The sequence below is a fragment of the Amblyomma mixtum genome, chromosome 6 (genome assembly GCF_055824585.1).
Source record: "Amblyomma mixtum isolate Tamu chromosome 6, ASM5582458v1, whole genome shotgun sequence".
NCBI classification, from domain to species: Eukaryota; Metazoa; Arthropoda; class Arachnida; order Ixodida; family Ixodidae; genus Amblyomma; species Amblyomma mixtum.
Window position 1 is genome coordinate 5,434,489 of NC_143017.1, and position 7,486 is coordinate 5,441,974.

The window sequence follows — 7,486 nt, forward strand, 5'->3', positions numbered from 1 at the left end:
AAGGAAATTCACTGTATCTGTTTTCCACAGCCCCGAAACCAATACGCGGGGGCTCGTAAAGCAGAGGGCAAAATTTGTGATTGGTTTTTGCGGAAGGGAAATGCGCCGTATCTGTTTTCCACAGCTCCGAAACCAATACACGGGGGCTCGGAAAGCAGATATAATTGGTGAATAGGTTTTTGAGGAAAGGAAATGCACCATATCTGTTTTCCACAGCCCAGAAACCAATACGCGGAGGTACGGAAAGCACAGGGTAAAATTTGTGATTGGTTTTTGAGGAAAGGAAATGCGCCGTATCTGTCCTCCGAAGGTTCGAAACCAGTAAACCGGGAGCTTGGAAATCAAAGGGTAAAATTTGTGAATAGGTTTTTGAGGAAAGGAAATGCACCGTATCTGTTTTCCGCAGCCCCGAAACCAATAAGCAGGGGCTCGAAAATCAGAGGGTAAAATTAGTTCATTGGTTTATGAGGAAGTGAAATGCGCTGTATCTGCCTTCTACAGCTTCGAAATTAGTAGACCGGGGGCTTGGAAAACAGGCGGTAAAATTTGTTCATTAGTTTATTAGGAAAGGAAATGCGCTGTATCTGCCTTCCACGGCTTCGAAACCAGCAGAGGGTAAAATTAGTGCATTGGTTTCTGAGGAAAGAAAATGCGCCGTATCAGTCCTACAAAGCTTCGAAAACAGGAGACTGGGATCTTGGAAAGCAAAGGGTAAAATTTGTGAATAGGATTTTGAGGAAAGTAAATGCACTGTATCTGTTTTCCGCAGCCCCGAAACCAATACGCGGAGGCTCGTAAAGCAGAGGGTAAAATTTGTGACTGGTTTTTGAGGAAGGGAAATGCGCCGTATCTGTTTTCCACAGCTCCGAAACCAATACGCGGGGCTCGGAAAGCAGAGGGTATAATTTGTAAATAGGTTTTTGAGGAAAGGAAATGCGCCATATCTGTTTTCACAGCCCAGAAACCAATACGCAGGGGCACAGATAGCAGACGGTAAAATTTCTGATTGGTTTTCGAGGATAGGAAATGCGCCGTATCTGTCGTCCAAAGCGTCGAAACAAGTAGACCGGGAGCTTGGAAATCAAAGTTTAAAATTTGTGAATCGGTTTTTGAGGAAGGGAAATGCGCCGTATCTCCCTTCCACAGCTTTGAAACCAGTAGACCGGGGACTCGGAAAGCTGAGGGTAAAATTTGTGCATTGGTTTTTTAGGAAAATAAATGCGCCGTATCTGTCTTCCACAGCTTCGAAACCAGTAGACAGGGGGCTCGGAAAGCAAAAGGTAAAATTGGAAATTGGTTTTTGAGAAAAGAAAACGCGCCGTATCTGTCTCCAAAGCTTCGAAACCAGTAGACCGGGAGCTTGGAAAGCAAAGGGTCAAATTTCTGAATAGGTTTTTGAGGAAAGGAAATGCACCATATCTGTTTTCCACAGCCCAGAAACTAATGGGCGGGGGCACGGAAAGCAAGGGTAAAATTTGTGATTAGTTTTTGAGGAAAGAAAATGCGCCGTATGTTTACCACAGCTCCGAAACCAATACGCGGGGGCTCGGAAAGCTGAGGGTAAAATTTTTTCATTGGCTTTTGAGAAAAAGAAACGCGCCGTATCTGCCTTCCACGGCTTCGAAACCAGTAGACCAGGGCCTTGGAAAGCGAAGGGTAAAATTTGTGAATAGGTTTTTGAGGAAGGGAAATGCGCCGTATCTGTTTTCCACAGCTCTGAAACCACAGCTCCGACGAATCAGCCTTCCCCAGCTTCGAAATCAGTAGACCGGGGGCTTGGAAAGCAGAGGGTAAAATTTGTGATTGCTTTTTGAGGAAAGAAAATGCGAAGTATGTTTACCACAGCTCCGAAACCAATACGTGGGGGCTCGGAAAGCTGAGGGTAAAATTTTTTCATTGGTTTTTGAGGAAAAGAAACGCGCCGTATCTGCCTTCCTCAGCTTCGAAACCAGTAGACCAGGGACTTGGAAAGCTGAGGGTAAAATTTGTGCATTGGTTTTTTAGGAAAATAAATGCGCCGTATCTGTCTTCCACAGCTTCGAAACCAGTAGACATGGGGCTCGGAAAGCAAAAGGTAAAATTGGAAATTGGTTTTTGAGAAAAGAAAACGCGCCGTATCTGTCCTCCAAAGCTTCGAAACCAGTAGACCGGGAGCTTGCAAAGCAAAGGGTCAAATTTCTGAATAGGTTTTTGAGGAAAGGAAATGCACCATATCTGTTTTCCACAGCCCCGAAACTAATGCGCGGGGGCACGGAAAGCAAGGGTAAAATTTGTGATTAGTTTTTGAGGAAAGAAAATGCGCCGTATGTTTACCACAGCTCCGAAACCAATACGCGGGGGCTCGGAAAGCTGAGGGTCAAATTTTTTCATTGGCTTTTGAGAAAAAGAAACGCGCCGTATCTGCCTTCCACGGCTTCGAAACCAGTAGACCAGGGCCTTGGAAAGCGAAGGGTAAAATTTGTGAATAGGTTTTTGAGGAAGGGAAATGCGCCGTATCTGTTTTCCACAGCTCCGAAACCAATACTCGGGGGCTCAGAAAGCAGAGGATAAACTTTGTTCATTGGTTTATGAGGAAATGAAATGCGCCGTATCAGCCTTCCGCAGCTTCGAAATCAGTAGACCGGGGGCTTGGAAAGCAGAGGGTAAAATTTGTGAATAGGTTTTTGAGGAAGGGAAATGCGCCGTATCTGTCCACCAAAGCTTCGAAAGCAGCAGACCGGAAGCTTGGAAAGCAAAGGGTAAAATATGTGAATCGGTTTTTGAGGAAAGGAAATTCACTGTATCTGTTTTCCACAGCCCCGAGACCAATACGCGGAGGCTCGGAAAGCAAGGGTAAAATTTGTGATTGCTTTTTGAGGAAAGAAAATGCGAAGTATGTTTACCACAGCTCCGAAACCAATACGTGGGGGCTCGGAAAGCTGAGGGTAAAATTTTTTCATTGGTTTTTGAGGAAAAGAAACGCGCCGTATCTGCCTTCCTCAGCTTCGAAACCAGTAGACCAGGGGCTTGGAAAGCAAAGGGTAAAATTTTTGAATAGGTTTTTGAGGAAGGGAAATGCGCCGTATCTGTTTTCCACTGCTCCGAAACCAATACTCGGGGGCTCGGAAAGCAGAGGGTAAACTTTGTTCATTGGTTTCTGAGGAAATGAAATGCGCCTTATCTGCCTTCCGCAGCTTTGAAACCAGTAGACCGGGGGCTTGGAAAGCAGAGGGTAAAATTTGTGCTTTGGGGTTTGAGGAAAGGAAATGCGCCGTATCTCCCTTCCACAGCTTCGAAACCAGTAGACCGGGGGCTTGGAATGCAGAGGGTAAAATTTGTGCATTGGTTATTGAGGAAAAGAAATGCGCCGTATCTGCCTTCCACAGTTTCGAAACCAGTAGACCGGAAGCTTGGAAAGCAAAGGGTAAAATTTGTGAATAGCTTTTTGAGGAAACGAAATGCACCATATCTGTTTTCCACAGCCCCGAAACCAATGCGCGGGGGCACGGAAAGCAAGGGTAAAATTTGTGATTAGTTTTTGAGGAAAGAAAATGCGCCGTATGTTTACCACAGCTCCGAAACCAATACGCGGGGGCTCGGAAAGCTGAGGGTAAAATTTTTTCATTGGCTTTTGAGAAAAAGAAACGCGCCGTATCTGCCTTCCACGGCTTCGAAACCAGTAGACCAGGGGCTTGGAAAGCGAAGGGTAAAATTTGTGAATAGATTTTGAGGAAGGGAAATGCGCCGTATCTGTTTTCCACAGCTCCGAAACCAATACTCGGGGGCTCGGAAAGCAGAGGGTAAACTTTGTTCATTGGTTTATGAGGAAATGAAATGCGCCGTATCAGCCTTCCGCAGCTTCGAAATCAGTAGACCGGGGGCTTGGAAAGCAGAGGGTAAAATTTGTGCTTTGGTGTTTGAGGAAAGGAAATGCGCCGTATCTGCCTTCCACAGCTTCGAAACCAGTAGACGGGGGCTTGGAAAGCTGAGGGTAAAATTTGTGTATTGGTTTTTGAGGAAAAGAAATGCGCCGTATCTGTCCACCAAAGCTTCGAAAGCAGTAGAGCGGAAGCTTGGAAAGCAAATGGTAAAATATGTGAATCGGTTTTTGAGGAAAGGAAATTCAGTGTATCTGTTTTCCACAGCCCCGAGACCAATACGCGGGGGCTTGGAAAGCAAGGGTAAAATTTGTGATTGGTTTTTGAGGAAAGAAAATGCGAAGTATGTTTACCACAGCTCCGAAACCAATAGACCGGGAGCTTGGAAACCAAAGGGTAAAATTTGTGCATAGGTTTTTGAGGAAGGGAAATGCGCCGTATCTGTCCACCAAAGCTTCGAAAGCAGTAGAGCGGAAGCTTGGAAAGCAAATGGTAAAATATGTGAATCGGTTTTTGAGGAAAGGAAATTCACTGTATCTGTTTTCCACAGCCCCGAGACCAATACGCGGGGGCTCGGAAAGCAGAGGGTAAAATTTGTGTTTGGTTTTTGAGGAAATGAAATTCGCCATATCTCCCTTCCACAGCTTCGAAACCAATACGCGGGGGCTCGGAAAGCAGAGGGTAAAATTTGAGAGTGTTTTTTGAGGAAAGGAAATGCGCCGTATCTGCCTCCACAGCTTCGAAACCAGTAGACCGGGGACTTGGAAAGCAGAGGGTAACATTTGTGCATTGGTTTTTGAGGAAAGGAAATGCGCCGTATCTGCCCTCCACAGCTTCGAAAGGAGTAAACCGGGAGCTTGGAAAGCAAAGGGTAAAATTTGTGAATTGGATTTTGAGGAAAAGAAATCCACTGTATCTGTTTTCCACAGCCCGGAAACCAATACGCGGGGGCTCGTAAAGCAGAGGGCAAAATTTGTGATTGGTTTTTGCGGAAGGGAAATGCGCCGTATCTGTTTTCCACAGCTCCGAAACCAATACACGGGGGCTCGGAAAGCAGATATAATTGGTGAATAGGTTTTTGAGGAAAGGAAATGCACCATATCTGTTTTCCACAGCCCAGAAACCAATACGCGGAGGTACGGAAAGCACAGGGTAAAATTTGTGATTGGTTTTTGAGGAAAGGAAATGCGCCGTATCTGTCCTCCGAAGGTTCGAAACCAGTAGACCGGGAGCTTGGAAATCAAAGGGTAAAATTTGTGAATAGGTTTTTGAGGAAAGGAAATGCACCGTATCTGTTTTCCGCAGCCCCGAAACCAATAAGCAGGGGCTCGAAAATCAGAGGGTAAAATTAGTTCATTGGTTTATGAGGAAGTGAAATGCGCTGTATCTGCCTTCTACAGCTTCGAAATTAGTAGACCGGGGGCTTGGAAAACAGGCGGTAAAATTTGTTCATTAGTTTTTTAGGAAAGGAAATGCGCTGTATCTGCCTTCCACGGCTTCGAAACCAGCAGAGGGTAAAATTAGTGCATTGGTTTCTGAGGAAAGAAAATGCGCCGTATCAGTCCTACAAAGCTTCGAAAACAGGAGACCGGGATCTTGGAAAGCAAAGGGTAAAATTTGTGAATAGGATTTTGAGGAATGTAAATGCACTGTATCTGTTTTCCGCAGCCCCGAAACCAATACGCGGAGGCTCGTAAAGCAGAGGGTAAAATTTGTGACTGGTTTTTGAGGAAGGGAAATGCGCCGTATCTGTTTTCCACAGCTCCGAAACCAATACGCGGGGCTCGGAAAGCAGAGGGTATAATTTGTAAATAGGTTTTTGAGGAAAGGAAATGCGCCATATCTGTTTTCACAGCCCAGAAACCAATACGCAGGGGCACAGATAGCAGACGGTAAAATTTCTGATTGGTTTTCGAGGATAGGAAATGCGCCGTATCTGTCCTCCAAAGCGTCGAAACAAGTAGACCGGGAGCTTGGAAATCAAAGTTTAAAATTTGTGAATCAGTTTTTGAGGAAGGGAAATGCGCCGTATCTCCCTTCCACAGCTTTGAAACCAGTAGACCGGGGACTTGGAAAGCTGAGGGTAAAATTTGTGCATTGGTTTTTTAGGAAAATAAATGCGCCGTATCTGTCTTCCACAGCTTCGAAACCAGTAGACAGGGGGCTCGGAAAGCAAAAGGTAAAATTGAAAATTGGTTTTTGAGAAAAGAAAACGCGCCGTATCTGTCTCCAAAGCTTCTAAACCAGTAGACCGGGAGCTTGGAAAGCAAAGGGTCAAATTTCTGAATAGGTTTTTGAGGAAAGGAAATGCACCATATCTGTTTTCCACAGCCCAGAAACTAATGCGCGGGGGCACGGAAAGCAAGGGTAAAATTTGTGATTAGTTTTTGAGGAAAGAAAATGCGCCGTATGTTTACCACAGCTCCGAAACCAATACGCGGGGGCTCGGAAAGCTGAGGGTAAAATTTTTTCATTGGCTTTTGAGAAAAAGAAACGCGCCGTATCTGCCTTCCACGGCTTCGAAATCAGTAGACCGGGGGCTTGGAAAGCAGAGGGTAAAATTTGTGAATAGGTTTTTGAGGAAGGGAAATGTGCCGTTTCTGTCCACCAAAGCTTCGAAAGCAGCAGACCGGAAGCTTGGAAAGCAGAGGGTAAAATTTGTGCTTTGGTGTTTGAGGAAAGGAAATGCTCCGTATCTGAATTCCACAGCTTCGAAGCAAGTAGACGGGGGCTTGGAAAGCAGAGGGTAAAATTTGTGTATTGGTTTTTGAGGAAAAGAAATGCGCCGTATCCGCCTTCCACAGCTTCGAAACCAGTAGACCGGGAGCTTGGAAACCAAAGGGTAAAATTTGTGAATAGATTTTTGAGGAAGGGAAATACGCCGTATCTGTCCACCAAAGCTTCGAAAGCAGCAGACCGGAAGCTTGGAAAGCAAAGGGTAAAATATGTGAATCGGTTTTTGAGGAAAGGAAATTCACTGTATCTGTTTTCCACAGCCCCGAGACCAATACGCGGAGGCTCGGAAAGCAAGGGTAAAATTTGTGACTGGTTTTTGAGGAAGGGAAATGCGCCGTATCTGTTTTCCACAGCTCCGAAACCAATACGTGGGGGCTCGGAAAGCTGAGGGTAAAATTTTTTCATTGGTTTTTGAGGAAAAGAAACGCGCCGTAACTGCCTTCCTCAGCTTCGAAACCAGTAGACCAGCTTCGAAATCAGTAGACCGGGGGCTTGGAAAAGAGACGGTAAAATTTGTGGATTGGTTTTTGAGGAAAGGAATTGCGCCGTGTCTGCCTTCCACAGCTTCGAAACCAGTAGACAGGGAGCTTGGAAAGCCAAGGGTAAAATATGTGAATCGGTTTTTGAGGAAAGGAAATTCACTGTATCTGTTTTACACAGCCCCGAGACCAATACGCGGGGGCTCGGAAAGCAGAGGGTAAAATTTGTGATTGTTTTTTGAGGACAGCAAATGCGCTGTATCTGCCTCCACAGCTTCGAAACCAGTAGACCGGGGACTTGGAAAGCAGAGGGTAAAATTTGTGCATTGGTTTTTGAGGAAAAGAAATGCGCCATATCTGCCTTCCACAGCTTCGAAACCAGTAGACCGGGGGCTTGGAAAAGAGACGGTAAAA